General features: G+C 45.1%; 1 protein-coding gene and 1 long non-coding RNA gene across 8 annotated transcripts in view; one reads left to right on the top strand and one right to left on the bottom strand.

Annotated features, from left to right (window-relative positions):
- Window positions 1-16,441, bottom strand: part of SEMA5A (semaphorin 5A) — a 483,514-nt gene that overhangs the window by 413,936 nt on the left and 53,137 nt on the right. The gene's annotated exons all lie outside the window — the stretch shown is intronic.
- Window positions 6,180-9,436, top strand: LOC123380499. Its single transcript, XR_006586351.1, has 3 exons — window positions 6,180-6,212; window positions 8,977-9,266; window positions 9,347-9,436. It is a non-coding gene; the product is annotated as an uncharacterized LOC123380499 (long non-coding RNA).

Raw genomic sequence — 16,441 nt, 5'->3', positions numbered from 1 at the left:
TGACCCTATTGTATTAAACATTGCATGAAATTATCATGCCACTAATTTGGGTTCAGAAGCACTTTAGTTAACGGCATTTATTGACAAAAGGCGGTTCACCTTCTTATTCGGAGACTCCTAGGGTTCCCTCCACCTCCCCCTCCACCCTCTCTTCTCTCTCAGGTCCTCCTCCCCAACTCTGGTCCCCCCACCCCCTCCCTTTCTCCCTTTCCCTGGCCCCCCACCCCCTATCCCTCTCACACTCTTCTCCCGATATCTCAGGAAGGCAAACACCACTTACAACAAAAGCCTGAACAAAGCTCTGAGTGCAAAACAAACTTTGCAGGACCCTTGGAGACTTCATAGTTTGTGCCAAAAACGAGTATCGCGGCACAAAAGCGTCACGCAGGCGAGTAAATTAGCAGCCACTTAAATAAAGGCAGCTGACAAATTGTGGGAAAAGCCTAAATGTCCGTCAACTGATGAATGGATAAAGAAATTGTGGTTTATATACACAATGGAGTACTACGTGGCAATGAGAAAGAATGAAATATGGCCCTTTGTAGCAACATGGATGGAACCGGAGCGTGTGATGCTAAGTGAAATAAGCCATACAGAGAAAGACAGATACCATATGGTTTCACTCTTATGTGGATCCTGAGAAACTTGGCAGAAGACCATGGGGGAGGGGAAGGGGGAAAAAAAAGTTATACAGAGAGGGAAGGAGGCAAACCATGAGAGACTCTTAAAAACTGAGAACAAACTGAGGGTTGATGGGGGGTGGGAGGGAGGGGAGGGTGGGTGATGGGTATTGAGGAGGGCACCTGTTGGGATGAGCACTGGGTGTTGTATGGAAACCAATTTGACAATAAATTTCATATATTAAAGAAAAATTAAATATTTATAAAAAATAGATTTTCAAGTGAATGTGGTATTAAATCATTCAAAATGCATATTGAACAAAATAAAGAAATGACCTGTTTTCCTATAAATAAATAAATAAATAAATAAACAAAGAAACAAACAAACAAAGGCAGCTGAAAATGCTGCAGTAAGAATTCTGTGTCATTTCTCTCCTACCTCCTGCTTTCCCCTCGTCTTGGCGAGCACTAGCCAAGCCCTTACGTTACATTCTGCTATATTAAAAGGTTCAGAAGACAAAAGCAAATCAGATCCAATGACTCAAAATCTTCAGGTACAAAACGAGTGTCGTTTAAAGGAAAAAAAAAAAAAAAAAAAGCAGCTGTGAAGGGACCAGAGAGGAAAAAACAGACGAAAGATACAGATGAAGTCAAGGGCGATTATGGCTTTTGGCTAATACAGACCAAGGTGCCCACATGTGCATACATGGATACGAAGCTAACAGGACTCTAAATCTGACAATTCCTGGAAGAAAACTCTTTATTCACAAAATCATATTCAGCAGGACAGGGGTCCTACAAGTACTGAATCAAAATTCTGTCACTTAAGAGTAATAAGGAAAAGAGAGACTCAAATTGTTCAACTGAAGAACTGAAAATCTGAAATTGTTGATATTCCCAGATTTTTCAGAGGAAAAAGGAACAGATTCACAACTTGAAACCATTCAAATGCAGGCAATTTTATAGGAAGTTTTTTTTCAAGGATTAAGGCAAAGTATTTACTCCGTGTCCCTCTCCCCAATACAAATGAAAGCCAGGGGCACCTGGATGGTTCAGACAGTTGATCATCGGACTCTTGATCTGGGCTCAGGTCAGGATCTCACGGTTTGTGAGATCGAGCCCACATCGGGCTCTGCAATGACAGGACAGACCTGCTTGGGATTCTCCCTCTCTCTCTCTCTCTCTCTCTCTCTCTCTCTCTCTCTCTCTGTCTCTGCCCCTCCCCTGCTTGCACTCTCTCTCAAAATAAATAAATAAACACTGAAAAGTAAATAAAATAAAAATAAAAGTGACAGCTATGTTTATAGTTTTTATAGTCATTTGACAAGTATGTCAACAAGAATTAGCCCCTAACATCATTTCTTTGGCCTCCCACGGTCAGGAAAATATACAAGATTCTGAATGCGATCTCTGTGTTAACACACTGCTTCTTATGTAGTGTATCATCAGGAGGCTATAAGCAAACGGCTGACACAGTCAATACTCAGTATCTTTGAAGTTAATAATATTAAACAGAAACACTAAAAGAACTGTCATCAAAGAGCATGATTTAATAATATTGCCGAAGAATTATTTTTAAATCCCAAGCAGAGCACTAGAAGTAAGTCAGCAGACTTTACGGTATCCCATTTGAACTGATCACATTTATGTTCATACGCTGGTATGTTTATTGTTAGAAATTCCTTTGTTCCCAGTTAGGTGTTATCTGCATCATTCATTCAGTTAATTGTTGCTCTGGCCGGAACGCGTGCGTGCCCTCCTCCTCAGATTCATTTGTGGAAGCCTAATCCCCAGGGTGATGGTTCCAGGAGGCAGGGCCTTTTGAGGTGATCAGGTCCCGAGGCGGAGCCCTCAGGAATGGACTCAGGCCATATAAGAGAGGTTCCCATGAGATCGCTCACCCTCTCTCTGCCATTTGAGAAAACCAGTAAGGGCTGTCTATGAAGCAGAACTCGGGCCCTTGCCAGACACCAAATCGGCCGGCACCTTGAGCCTGGACTTCCCAGCCTCCGGAGCTGTTGAGAAATTTCTGTTGTTTGTAAGCCACCCAGTATGGTATGGCATTTTGCTGCGGCAGCACGAATGAACTAAGGTAATGAGGAAGTTGGCATTCTTGGTACTATGTGAGTGAATCCCAATTCCAGGTTAACTACTACCGTTACATTTGATCCGGTTCTCAAGGTGGATGGTATCTGGTGCATCGGGAGCACGGGGGCTCTAGGGAGCCCATGCTTCTGGGTCTGTAAAGTATGGGTCGTTCTCTCCTCTGCCCCCACCCTCCACCATACATCCACCTCCACAGACAGTGTGGCTTCTGCTCACTCGACATCATGCGTCGGGCTGCCAGGTTTAAATACAAGATGTGCACTGAATTTGAAGGGCAGACGAGCAGCAGCACAGAGCTTTTAAGGTCAAATGTAAATTTCAGACAAACAGTGGATGCTGTTGGGAGGGGTAAGTGCAGGACAGATGTCCAGTGACACAAGTATGCACTGTTTACTTGAAGTGCAAATTCAAATGGGCATCCTGTATTTTTTCTGGCAACCCTAGGCTGAAGAGCCTGTGTGAACCCTTGTATTATCCAGGGTCCTGATCCTGGGTGGGACCCAAGATGGGCATCTGAGAACATGAACCTGCCCCCCGCCCTTCGCATCCTTGGACCCTGGAAATGATAAAGGGTGTGTGCATTTAAAAGAAATTATTGTGGGTCATCCGGGTGGCTCAGTTGGTAAAGGGTCCAACTCTTGATTTCGGCTCACAGTTCGTGAGTTCGAGCCCCGCATGGGGCTCTGTGCTGACAGCATGGAACCCGCTTGGGATTCTCTCTCTCTCCCTTTCTCTCTGCCCCTACCCTACTTGCGAGCTCACTCTCTCTCAAAATAAATAAGTAAACTCTAAAAAAAAAAGAAAAAAGAAAAGGAAAAGAAAAGAAAATGTTTCATGGAAGCGCTTGGAAGACACAGAGAAACTGCAACGTGGACGGGAAATCCTGAGGAATCCCTGAAAGAAAGATCCCTGTGTAGCTCCCCTAGACAGAAGAAATCCCAGCTTCAGATATAAATGAAAAAGATGGCTGGGAAACCCCATTCAGAACTGCTAAACGATGGTGCCTGCTACCCCCATCCTGGGTCAGGCAGCAGGAGCACCTGCTCCCCGGATGGATCCAGCAGGGTGAGCACCAGGGCAGAAGCACCAGGGGTGCCCTGAATGACCGTGACACTCAGGAGGCACCAGGGACCTGCTGTGTGCCCACCCCACCCACCCCATCCTCCTCAGTCAATGAACTCCAGCCATGAAAAGCACACATGCAGCCACAGGTAAAACACTGCAGCCTCTCAAGGTGACCTCATGACCAAGAGCAAACCAAAGTCAAGATCAGGAGACACCGTGGGGTCTCTGGGTGGCTCAGTCAGTTCAGCATCTGACTCTTGTTTTCAGCTCAGGTCATAATCTCACGGTTCATGGGTTCGAGCTCCACATTGGGCTCTGTGTGGACAGCACAGAGCCTTCTCAGGATTCTCTCTCTCCCTTTCTCTCAGTCTCTCTCTCTCTCTCTGAAAATAAATCAATAAACATTAAAAAAATCATTAAAAGGTAAGAAGGAACCAAAGAGCTACACGGCCCCTACACATTAATTCTTAGATATTTTCTATTTTTGCTGCCATCACAGGTAAAATCACATTATGTTGTTGTATATTAACCAGTTATTGCCGGGAAATAGAAAATTGTTGACTCTTGCATATTTACTTCGCAACTTGGGACCTGACTAAATTCTCATTTCTTCTAACACATAGAACTGATTAACTTGTGGTTAGGGGTCAAAGACAAGGATTGATTTTACATTTTCCTATTTTCTTATCTTCCTTTTTTATCCAAAAAACTTCCAGTCCAGCACAGAAACAGCCAGCTTCCTTGTCTTTTTCCCACTGGTATTGGAAAGAAACTGGCCACCGCCCACATTTCACGCGTGGCCTAGGGTGGTTCTGTTCTGCCTCAGTGATGCAGGAATGCACCATCAAATGCTCTCCTGGGAGGCTGCCTTATGCCCACTTGGGCTTGAATCGCCCGCTCTTACATGCTTCCTTTGACAGGCTAAACCAGCCCAGAAGGGCATCTGCACATGAACGGAAATCGAGCTGAAATAACCGCACCCCTCGACCACACTGTCAGGGACTTTACATCCTGCGTGGCATGTGAGTGGTACTTAGACAATCACCCCAGATGCAGAATACGCTGTCTTTCCCAGGTAAGTCTGTTGCGAAAGACTATCTTGGCCTATCATCTTTTTTTTTTAATTTTTAAAATGTTCATTTCTTTTTGAGAAAGAGAGAGACAGCGTGAGCAGGGGAAGGGCAGAGAGAGAGAAACACACGGAACTCGAAGATGAACTGTCAGCACAGAGCCCGACGCGGAGCTCGAACCGTCAAACTACGAAATCATGACCTGAGCCGACGTTGGACACTCAACCAACTGAGCCACCCGGGCGTCCCTGGCCTATCATCTTCTGATGTGACTATACTCTGCTCTGTCTACAACATTATTCATGACTGCCCTCAGGTCCAGAAAAATCCATGACTGATGTCACCCCTGGGTCTGCTGCCATTGTCCATGTAGGGCATATGTCGGCACACATCTGATTTCGATGTCCCCTAGTGACTCAATTCCTAAACTGCCCTGGTCTACGCTCCCCACCGTGTTGTCTGTGTGTCCCTGATCACCAGTATTTATTTACAACATTTACTTGTTATATGCTGCGAACAAAATTTGCCCATCTCAGGCTCTTTTCTGCAAACCGAGAGATATTTAGGTCTATTCGAAATCCACCATTTGTTTAAATGTTAGAAATCTATAAAATTCCTTCCCAACTGAGTACGTTTTAGTATGAACTCTCCTCTTGGGTTCTTTGGCATTTTAACTCAACAGAGCCTTGTTCGCAAAAAGCGTCTTTTGAAATATTCACTGGTTGGTTAGTTGTTTTGATCGGTTTGGTTTCTGGTTGTTATTTTGAGTTCAGCTCCAGCGAGAAGTCACTTAATATCTTCATGATGATTAGCCCACGCTGAACAACGTGAAATTTGGGGGCAGGGCTCACACGCCGTCTTCCCACAGGCTTTCCCCAGGTCCAGACAGGGAGGAGACACATACAGACATAACATCCAAACAGTGTCTGTCCATCAGAGGCTTCGACCCGGCTAGAAAAAACGAGATTTGAATGCAGAATTATGCGAACAACAATGGGTTTGCAGTGTCAGCCGCGACTGTAAGCTTTGATTGCCCAGGCATCCAACCTCAAAGAGAACTATCTCGGATAAACACGCTGCCGGCCACACAACAGGATTAAGAGTCAGGCCACCTCCTGATGGCAGCTCCTTTGTTTGAAAGAGATCAGGGTCAATTTTGATCACTATTTGTATCACTCATCATTTCTCTTCCTGTACTTTAAATTCCCCCTCTTTCATTTCAAATCCACCAATAAAAAGTGAGCCCGTGAGCCCCAAGGCCCCCACCCACCCTCAACCCCAATAAAAGCAGGGCCCCAGGCCTGTGCGCTCTCTGACCCGTGACCTCGCTGTGTGGCCCCGATTTCTGCTCGTAAGATATAAACCTCTATTTTTCAAAAGTTTCCTGATGGTTGATGCTGAAGGGTCTCTTGCAATCATAATGGGAACCACAGGGCTGGTCTAGTCTTGGTTTGGAAAGGGGGAAATGTCTGCGGGAAGCTCCCAGGGCTAGGGGGGAGGATCAGGTGAGTGTCCCCAGGTATTTCAAGCTGATGGCATTCCTATAGAGAGGCCGAGACAGGCACCCGTTACTTCTAAGGGAAATTGTTGGAAATTTTAAAAAAAAGCCAAAATGTTAGTTTTTTCATAAGACTTGTCTGGAGATGCCATTTACACAAAATGGCAGGTGTTCTGCTCAGCCCAGAATACAAGAGTTTCTTTAGTTTTAATTAAAACTAAAATTAAGTTTAATTAAGTGCAGGGGCGTCTGAGCGGCTCAGTCGGTTGAACATCCGACTCTTGATTTTGGCTCAGGTCATGAGCTCACGGTTGATGGGATCAAGCCCAGAGTTGGGCTCTAAGCTGACCGTGGGGAGTCTGCTTGGGATTTTCTCTCTCCCTCTCTCTCTGCCCCTCCCCTGCTCATGTTCTCTCTCTCTCTCTCTCTCTCTCTCTCTCTCTCTCAAAATAAATACACACACCAATTTTTTTAAAAAACCTGTGCAAAAAGGAGCAAAACCCCAGCCTTTCATAAAACACATACCTGTGCTGGCCCTTCTAGGAGCCAGGCCAGGCCCTAGGTCAGGTAAGACAGAAGGTAATCGAGAGGGTGCCATTGGGGAGAGAACCAGGGGGATCCACGGAGATGCCGGTGACCGTATTTTGCCACCATGAGACAGAACGGGCTAGATATTGTGAATATGTCTGGTCCATCATATCTAATTTGAGTACCAGAAATTTTGAGGAAAACCACTCTTCAAATAACATGTCCAAAATCATTCAAACAGAATAAAAAAGTGAAGGAGGTATTTAACACTTAAGAAATGAAAGTGCCCTTGGAGCAGAGCCGGAAGGAGGGCAGATGCAGCTCCAAATGGGAAAAGCCGTGACCACCGCACGCTATCGACGAAAGCGTTATTTCTAACACTATCACCTATTACGACTCAAAGCACAGATTTCTTTCTATCTAATAGCGTTACCTAAGTGATTATTTGCTTTATATCCCCTGCCTCCAAGTCCCACTCAAGATTTCCAATTTTTAGCCATGGAATGTTGAGTTTCAGCTACCAACACCTTACCCTCGCACGCTGTCAGGGGCACTTTCTTTCTCGCCGCATGATTGTGGAAAAGCTAAACAAGTGAGCAGTTGGCAGAGCCTATTTGAAATACATTTATGAGGAATCTGTAATTAAGGGAGGGAATGATCCTCACCGGCTCCCCAGACGAATTGAATTCTTTGGTTGGGACGATGTCCGTAGAATAATCCAACATATGTAAAATGTCTGAACGTATTTCTTCAAAGTAAGTGCACTTAACACAACTGTCAACTTTCTTCTGCTCGTTTGATAAAAAAGGAGCCACGTTTGCAATTTGAGAACATTAAGAGAGGCCCAGTTTGAATTCCTTCAAGGGCCCACACAGCACAGAAGAGAAACAAGGCAAGTATAATAAGGCTTATTTAAACTGATGCCAGATTTGTCTGGCACAACCCCATCCTTCCACTGGAGCTTTGGGAGACTAGAAGCCAGATTTTTAGAAGCAAGTCAGATAAGAAAGTAGATCATTGGGGCGCCTGGGTGGCTCAGTCGGTTAAATGTCCGACTTCAGCTCAGGTCATGATCTCGCGGTCCATGAGTTCGAGCCCCGCGTCGGGCTCTGTGCTGACAGCTCGGAGCCTGGAGCCTGTTTCAGATTCCAGGTCTCCCTCTTTCTCTCTCCTTCCCTGCTCATGCTCTGTCTCTCTCTTCTCAAAAATAAATAAATGTTAAAAAAATTAAAAAAAAAAAAGAAAGTAGATCATTTTCTTCTTTCATGTGATCCGTCATTAATTTCTCTGAATTACGGGGGGAAAAAAACGCCCAGCTAAACTAATTTCACAGTAAAATTGGGCTTGAGCATCAGTAGCTTTTATCTCAAAAGCATTCATGAAAACAGATGTATTGGGGTTCAGCAGGTGAGCATCCGACCCTTGATTTTGGGTCAAGTCATGATCCCAGCATCATGGGATCCAGTCCTGTGCTGGGCTTGGAGCCTGCTTAAGATTCATTCTCTCTCTCTCTCTCTCTCTCTCTCTCTCTCTCTCTGCCCCTCCCCCACTCACACAAGAGTTCTCGTTCGCTCTCTAAAAATAAACATAAAAATGGGGCACCTGGGTGGCTCAGTCGGTTGACCGTCTGACTTCAGCTCGGGTCATGATCACACGGCTCTGTGAGTTCGAGCCCCACATCGGGTTCTGTGCTGACGGCTTGGAGCCTGGAGCTCGCTTTGGATTCTGTGTCTCCCTCTCTCTGCCCCTAACTCACTCGCATTCTGTCTCTGTCTCTCTCAAAAATAAATAAACGTTAAAAACAAACATAAAGGGGCGCCTGGGTGGCACAGTCGGTTAAGCGTCCGTCCGACTTCAGCCAGGTCACGATCTCGCGGTCCGGGAGTTCGAGCCCCGCGTCGGGCTCTGGGCTGATGGCTCAGAGCCTGGAGCCTGTTTCCGATTCTGTGTCTCCCTCTCTCTCTGCCCCTCCCCCGTTCATGCTCTGTCTCTCTCTGTCCCAAAAATAAATAAAAACGTTGAAAAAAAAAAAACATAAAAATAAATAAAGTAGATATCTGAGACACAAATAACTTCTTTCCTCTTACAGGTCAGTATCCAGGCACTGTGCTCACGTGGGCCGGCGTGGCACAAAACGGCATAATGTGGAGCTCCAAAAACAACCAGCTCGCGGGGACCTGCCACGGACACCAGATCCCACCACTGACCATGGGGAGAATGTGGCCGGCTGTCCCACGGCTCCTCGGGGAGAACCTGCCCAGAGAGGGCTGCGGTGGCCTGTGGGTGCCATACCCCCTGGTGGACAGTGTCCTTGACCATCACCTCCCCTGTGACCCCAGCCTTAGACCCTGACATTCTTCAGCTCCCCTCCCGGAACCGGTAAGCGGCAGTCGGCCCGCCACCAAAACTCTCCTTGCCTGCTGTCGCCCACACCTGCCTGTCCTTCTGTCCTCTTCCAGGTGAAGAGAGTGGAGCCAAGGCTCCATCCCTTCTTCCTCAGCCTCGTGGGGTGGCTTGGATGACCGCGGTGTCAGAACCTAGTGGCAGATAACAGGAGAGAAACCTAGGAGTCTTCTGTCCCCAGCCACTGCCACGCCGTCGTCCTCGGGGCTCTGCCACACGTGGCCATGTGGAAGCTTCCAGTTCAGCTTCGGTCAGAGGGGCTGCACTGGTATGACCCACTGCTATGCCTCCGTTTCCCCCACCTGAGAAGCCCATCGCAGTACTCTGTCCACAGCAGACGTTCCACCTACATCAGGGCCTTTGAAGATCTTTCATATCTATATACCTAGATTGTACGTGCAATTCAAAGTCACGAACGGATACAAACACGGGTAATTGTGAAAGAAAGCAAAAGTTGACGAACAGACAATAAGCATTGTCAAAACTGTCTGATCGAATTGAGGTTGAGGGGCCAGGGGCACCTGGGTGGCTCCCCCGGTTGAGGGTCCAACTCTGGATTTCAGCTCAGGTCATGATCTCATGGCTCACGAGTTTGAGCCCCACATCGGTCAGCACAGAGCCCACTTGGGATTCTCTCTCTCTCCCTCTATCTCTGCCCCTACCCCACTTGCTCTCTCTCTCAAAATAAATAAATAAACTTAAAAATATTGTTTTAGAAAGTCAGGTTCAGATTTCTACCATCAACTTTCATGTTTTATTTTAATCAGCCCACCTTTAAATCGTCACTGCAAAAATAATGTTCACATTGAAAAAATAAACACAAAAAGAATTTAAAGGAAAGATAAAAACTTATTGCCACTGTCATTTCACCCATCCGAAAAGGGCACACGGTGTCCCAAATTCTTATGGCTAAATTCGATGGTTCTGCAATCATGAGTAAAGAGCCTAATTCAGTGTATTTATTGAGAGAAGGAACCACAGTAAAATTAACTGATTGGCTATTAGTGGTCCTCGACTTCTAGAAAAACACTTGCCATGCTCTTCATTGGCAAATCCGTTACCAGTCTTCCTGGGATACAGACAAAAGGCACATAGAAGCGTCTATCAAACCCATCAGTTCGTTTGGAAAGTTCATCCATCCATTCTACAGCTTTTTATTAAGAGTATCAGACACTTCTCAAGATACTGAGGACCCATTGGTAACAAGTCACAAGGAGCTTATGTTTTGGTAAGGGAAAAAAGAATAAACAAGATAATAAGTGAATGTCATAGTAAGTTCGAAAGTGGTAAGTTCGATGGAGAACAGTAATTGCCTGTTGACCACTTTCTCTACGCAAGGCTTTGTGAACACATTACCAAGGAGGCGTTATTGACACCTTTTCTGGAAGAGAAAATTGAGGCGCAGGATGACGAAGAAACATGCTTAACGTCACACAAATGGGAAGTACTGAAGCAGGGATTCCAAGTCACATCTACAAAACATCACACAGTGTTTGTCTAATCATTCTTCTACGGGACTCTTGGGCAATCCTGAAAGAGACCTCATCAACTATCTGAGTGGGGACGCCAGGCTTCATGCTCACTGCAATCTGGGGAAGAAGTTAACACATGGGAGTTGGACACCACATGGCCCCATGTCCACCAAACTCCCAACACTCAAGCTCTCCTCACCGTCTCCTTGTGTCTGCAACAGCCTAATTCCCTCTGCTTTGCATTTTTACAGAAATGCTTATTCATAAGAAAGTCACATTAAAGAGACTTCTGAAGGCATACCGTCATTCACAATGTCTAAACCGTGAGGTTAAAAAGACGCCCTTCAATAGGTGAATGGGGAAAGAAACTGTGGTCCATCCAGACAGAGGCATATTATTCAGCACAAGAAGAAAATGAGCCGTCAAGCCGAAGAGACTCGAAGAAACCCTAAATGCACGTTACTAGGTGAAAGAATCCAATCTTCAAAGGCTACACGCTGTATGATCTAACTATAGTTGACGACACTCTGGAAATGACAAAACTATAGAGATGATAAAAAGATTAGTGCTTCCTGGAGGTTAGGGGGGTATGGAAGAACAAATACGTGTAGCACAGAGGATGTTTTAGTGCAGCGAAATGATGCGCATAAAACTAAAATGACAGACGCGTCATCACACATTTGTCAAAACCTAGCGAATGTGCAACACCAAAAGTGAGCCCTAATGTAGACCATAGACTTGGGGTGTTAATGCGATGTCAACATAAGTTCTTGCATTGTACCAAATGTGTCCCTCCTATGTGGGATCCTGATGGCAGGGGAGCCACTGGGGATGTAGGGGGGCCAAGGGGTAAGAGGGAATTCTGGACTTTGTGTGCAATTTTGCTGTGCACCTAAAAAACAGTCTCTCAATTAATAAGTATATATAAACAAGCATTAAAAAGCATATTGTCATCACCTCTACTAGTGCTTATTCAGAAATTTACAAAATCACGGGCACCTGGATGGCTCAGTCAGTTAGCATCCGACTCTCGATGTAGACGCCAATCATGATCTCACAGTTGTGGGATTGAGCCTTGCATCAGGCTCTGTGCTGGGTGTGCGGCCTGCTTGGGATTCTCTCTCTCACTCTCCTATTACCAGCCCCCTCCACACACTCTCTCTGTCTACAGAAACAATAAATGAATAAAATAAAAAGAGAAAGAAAGTCTCACGTACTTTTTTCAAGATGGCTTCCTCTCTACTTCCTCTCTACCTTCCTCTCGATCACATGCCTAGTTTGATTACTGCAAGAGTCCCCAGGAATGATGCCCTGGTAGCATTAATAATTAATTATTAACCTATTTATTTCTATGGGGAGAATGTCAGTAGAGTCTATTTATAAAACAGAACTAACTAAAAGCCATGGAGACAAGGGAACAAGGAGAGAAAAATCTCATTAGGGCCTGACAGCCCTTGATAATGGGATTAAAGTTATTTTCCTCCAGACTACAAATATGCGAAGTCAAGTCGCTTTTGCTGTGTTCTCTCTTCTTAGAAATGTGGGCTGTGTCCTTGCGTGGAACTTTCCCCATGCTACACTGTCTGTGGCTCACGGGAAACAACCGTGGAAAATGCTCACACGACGGCAGCTTTGACTCAGTGCCACCATGAGGCCAGCACCCCGCGAAAGGACACACACGCCAGAAGTGGCTCAGAACTGACCTTCATGGAGATGGAAATGTTTGAAAGAGCGTTTTCTAGCAGTGAGCCAACAGATTATCCATTTGATTTCGTTTCCCACTGTGCCCGGGTTCAATGCAACAGATGCAGGGTTATCACACCTTTCACAAGTACAATCTACGGCTGGCATGTGCCAAATATTGGGCCTATTTTTAGTTAATTTTTTAACGTTTATTTATTTTTGAGAGGGATAAACAGCCAACGCGCGCGAGGGAGAGGGGCAGAGAGAGAGGGAGACATAGAACCTGAAGGAGGCTCCAGGCTTTGAGCTGTCGGCACAGCGTCCAACGCGGAGGGAGGGGCAGAGAAAGGGGGGGACAGAGGATCTGAAGCGGGCTCTGCACTGACAGCAGAAAGCCCAGGGAGGGGCTCGAACTCCTGAACCATGAGATCATGACCTGAGCCGAGGTCGGAAGCTCAACCGACTGAGCCACCCAGGCGCCCCTAGTTAATTTTTTAATAAATACATGTTTAAAAAAATGAGTTGGCCACGTTCATATCTGGATCTGTACTTCCAAATGTTCTCCATGAAGACTGAGAGTAATTATCCCCTATTAATAGAGTGCAGAACCTGCTTGGGATTCTCTATCCCTCTATCTGCCTCTCTCTCTCTCTCTCTCTCTCTCTCTCTCTCTCTCTCTCTCTCCCTCTCCCCTCTCTGCCCCTTCCCCACTCACACTCTCTCTCTCTTAAAAATAAATAAAACATTAAAAAAAGATTACCTCTCTCCCTCTGCCCCTCTCCCCCACTCACATTCCCAATCTCTCTAAAATAAAAATAAATAAAAATAAAAACGGACAGTAATAGATAAGTGACAAATCAATCTATTTGAAGTTATTCTCAAGTCTCCCAGTTTAGCAATTTGTACTTCTTACCCAAACTCTACTTATAAGAGCTAGGAAATAAATTTTGAATGCAACTTTCTTAGTTTGTACCTCTGATTATATCTCTGCTAATGTGTAGAAGACACGTGACTTGGGGCACTTGGGTGCCTCAGGCGGTTAAGTGTCCGACTTCGGCTCAGGTCATGATCTCACGGTTCATGAGTCTCTCTGCTATCAGCACAGAGCCTGCTTCGGATCCTCTGTCCCCCTCTCTCTCTGCCCCTCCCCTGCGCTCGCTCACTCTCTCTCTCTCTCTCTCTCTCAAAAATAAACAGTTTTTTAAATAGAAGATAAGTGACTTGTTATTTGATCACTAAAATGTGATATTAGATATTAGTGTCTAATATTAGATATTCCGAGTTTTTCTTTTTGCTACCAAGAATCTAGAATGCATTTATTCATCAATTCATTCAACAGACATTTATTTGCATGAACCTTCTAAGGAGCAAACATGGCAGTAGACGACTCAATATGAACATCCTCTGGATGTTCAAGGCCTAATAAGAAAATCAGAAAATATATACCCATTCGTATGAATAAAAAGGAAATACATAATATGATGCAGTAGTAGGACAAGAAGAAAAGGGTGAGCTGGGTGAGGAGAACAAAGAAAGAAGTTAATTTTTCAAGGTGAGGAATAATTCGTTGCAAGAGGAGAAAAATGGACAAAGCCACAAACCTTTAAGATTCTGAGAACGGTCAACGGATGTATGCAAATGTATGTAAGTGTTGGTAAATAATCCACCATGGGTATCTCAGGCTTCTAAACATTTTAAGAGCAGAGACACTGATAACTTTTGTTCTGAACCATCTCTCCAAGGACGTTGGTATAACAACAGTCTTGGAAGACAGAGATAGTGTCATATTTGATCACTGTCCCATGTAATAAAAGCTAATGTCTCTTTCTGGGGCACACACTGATTGGGTTTGCATGCCCTCATTATATAAGATTTGGGTTTCTCAGCCATGACGTATATCCACTGCATGTACTCATTCACCTGGGCCCTCCAAGCCTATCCCATGGGGTCTGTAGGGCAGCAAAAGGAGTCAACGCAAACACGATATTCAGGCCGCTTACTGTGCTGTTAGAAACAAAGTCTTTTGTCTCTGAACCAAGAGTCTCGTGGCTTCTGCCAGCATCCATGAAATTGTGGCAGATTAACCATTCACTTGCAAGTAGGGTCAAACCCCAGACCCTTCACAGTTTTTGACAGAAAGCAAGTGAATGCACCCCACGTCCACCAATTTCTTTATAGAAACTAAGCAAAAGACTGGCACTGGGGCTTCCTATCCGCACGGGTGGCCCAACCGGCAAGAGAATCAGATTCTAACGCAAAACAGTTCTCCAGGCACTAGACTTTCCAACTGGTTTGAGAATGCAATGTCTGCTATGGCGTCTTCATCTGTTGAGGTTTCTGTAACAAAATACCATAGATCAGGTGGCTTAGAAACAACAGGAATATTTTTCACCCACAACAGTGGGGTGAGAACCCTCTTCCGGGTTACAGATTTCTCCCTGTATCCTTACATGGTAGAAGAGGACCGGGACCTTTGCCAGATCCCTTTTATAAAAGCACTAATGACTTAGTGCTTTACAGAGGCTCGAGCCTCATGAGCTAATTACATCCCAAAGAACCCGCCTATCATCACCCTTATCATCCGTAGGGGTCAGGATTTCAACATACGAATCCTGGGGCGGGGGGGGGGGGGGGGGTACGAACATTCAGACCACGGCATAAGGGATATAAAATTATTGAAAAGAGAAAAGAAATTGAGGATGAAAAAAACAGTATTTCCTTTCTTCCGGGCACAGGAATACCTCATACGGACAGAGAGAAATCACGTTGACAAAATGAGGAAGTGCTGGTACACAAAAACGTGGGCTTTATTCCGGACGGTGTTCACTTGGAACTCAATACATTCCTATCGATACTTAAAAATGAAATGATGTGGGTGTTCACAAACATTCTTGGTTTTCAAACCAAAATGCCAGAGCTGCCAATCTAGTTTTAAATGCATTTTCTACACATGTGCCCCAGAGTCCATCTACAAAAGCATCGTTTTTTATACCAAAGGAAGCCATCCAGTTTGAAGGAAGACAGCTCACGGAAAAATCTGAGAGGCCATTTAACAGACTCGCATCCTATGACCGTCTTCACAACCACCTGGGGCTTTCTAAGAGATTCTGGTGGCTAAGTGGTTTCAACAGAGAGCTTTACAAGGGAGTGTCCCGGGCCTTCCTCTCTAGTGTTTCCTTTCGTAGCAAAAATAATGCTGATCCACACAGTTTCTCTAAGAATCACATCAATAGGAGTGTCTTCAAAAGAGAAGCAGGAGGAGGTAAGAGGAGGTGATCTGCTCCCACCCAGCACAGGAGCCCCCCAAACCACTCACCGCACAGTGTAGTTACGAGGACAGAGATGAGCAGACCCTGCCCAATGCATGACCCCAAGTGGGAGGGGCCAGCCTGAGCCAAACTGCCAAGTGCATTACTTCTCAAGTCATCTAATCAACATCTGGTCAAAATTCAGATTTTCCGCAACTCTGAAACCATGCCAAGTTTGGAAGAGGAAAGTCTTGAGGGAGCAATACGTAAACAAGACTTGGGAGATTATTCCCAAGATAGCTGTGCCTAATGAAAACGAGTCTACCACTGTGTCAAAAGTAAACTATGTGTGAAGACCACACCAGCTCCACCATCGTATCTTTTTCACAATTTTAAAGGCAGAAGAAAGAATTCTGATGCCAAACTTGCTTAGTGGCCCCCAATTCTTTCCCTGATAAACCCTACAGAGGTAAACATAAAATTTGGTTACTCTCAACTGACACAACACAAATACTTTATTTGTTCACCAAAACATAGCAACAATTCATTCAATTAAACCATCTATGTCCATGTTCCTCTCAGTGAGAGAGGACAGTGAGGAAGAGAAAGACCGGATTTTCCCAGATACCATCAGTGCTGGCGAAGGGAGAAGAAAGAATGAAAAAGGCTGAATTTAGCCTCCTGAACTTTTCTTGACAGAATTTGTTTGCTCCTGAAATGCCGAATATTCATTTGTTTCCTCATGGAC

The sequence above is a fragment of the Felis catus genome, chromosome A1, assembly GCF_018350175.1.
Source record: "Felis catus isolate Fca126 chromosome A1, F.catus_Fca126_mat1.0, whole genome shotgun sequence".
In the NCBI taxonomy this organism is placed as follows: Eukaryota; Metazoa; Chordata; class Mammalia; order Carnivora; family Felidae; genus Felis; species Felis catus.
This window is presented reverse-complemented; position numbering and strand designations above follow the sequence as displayed.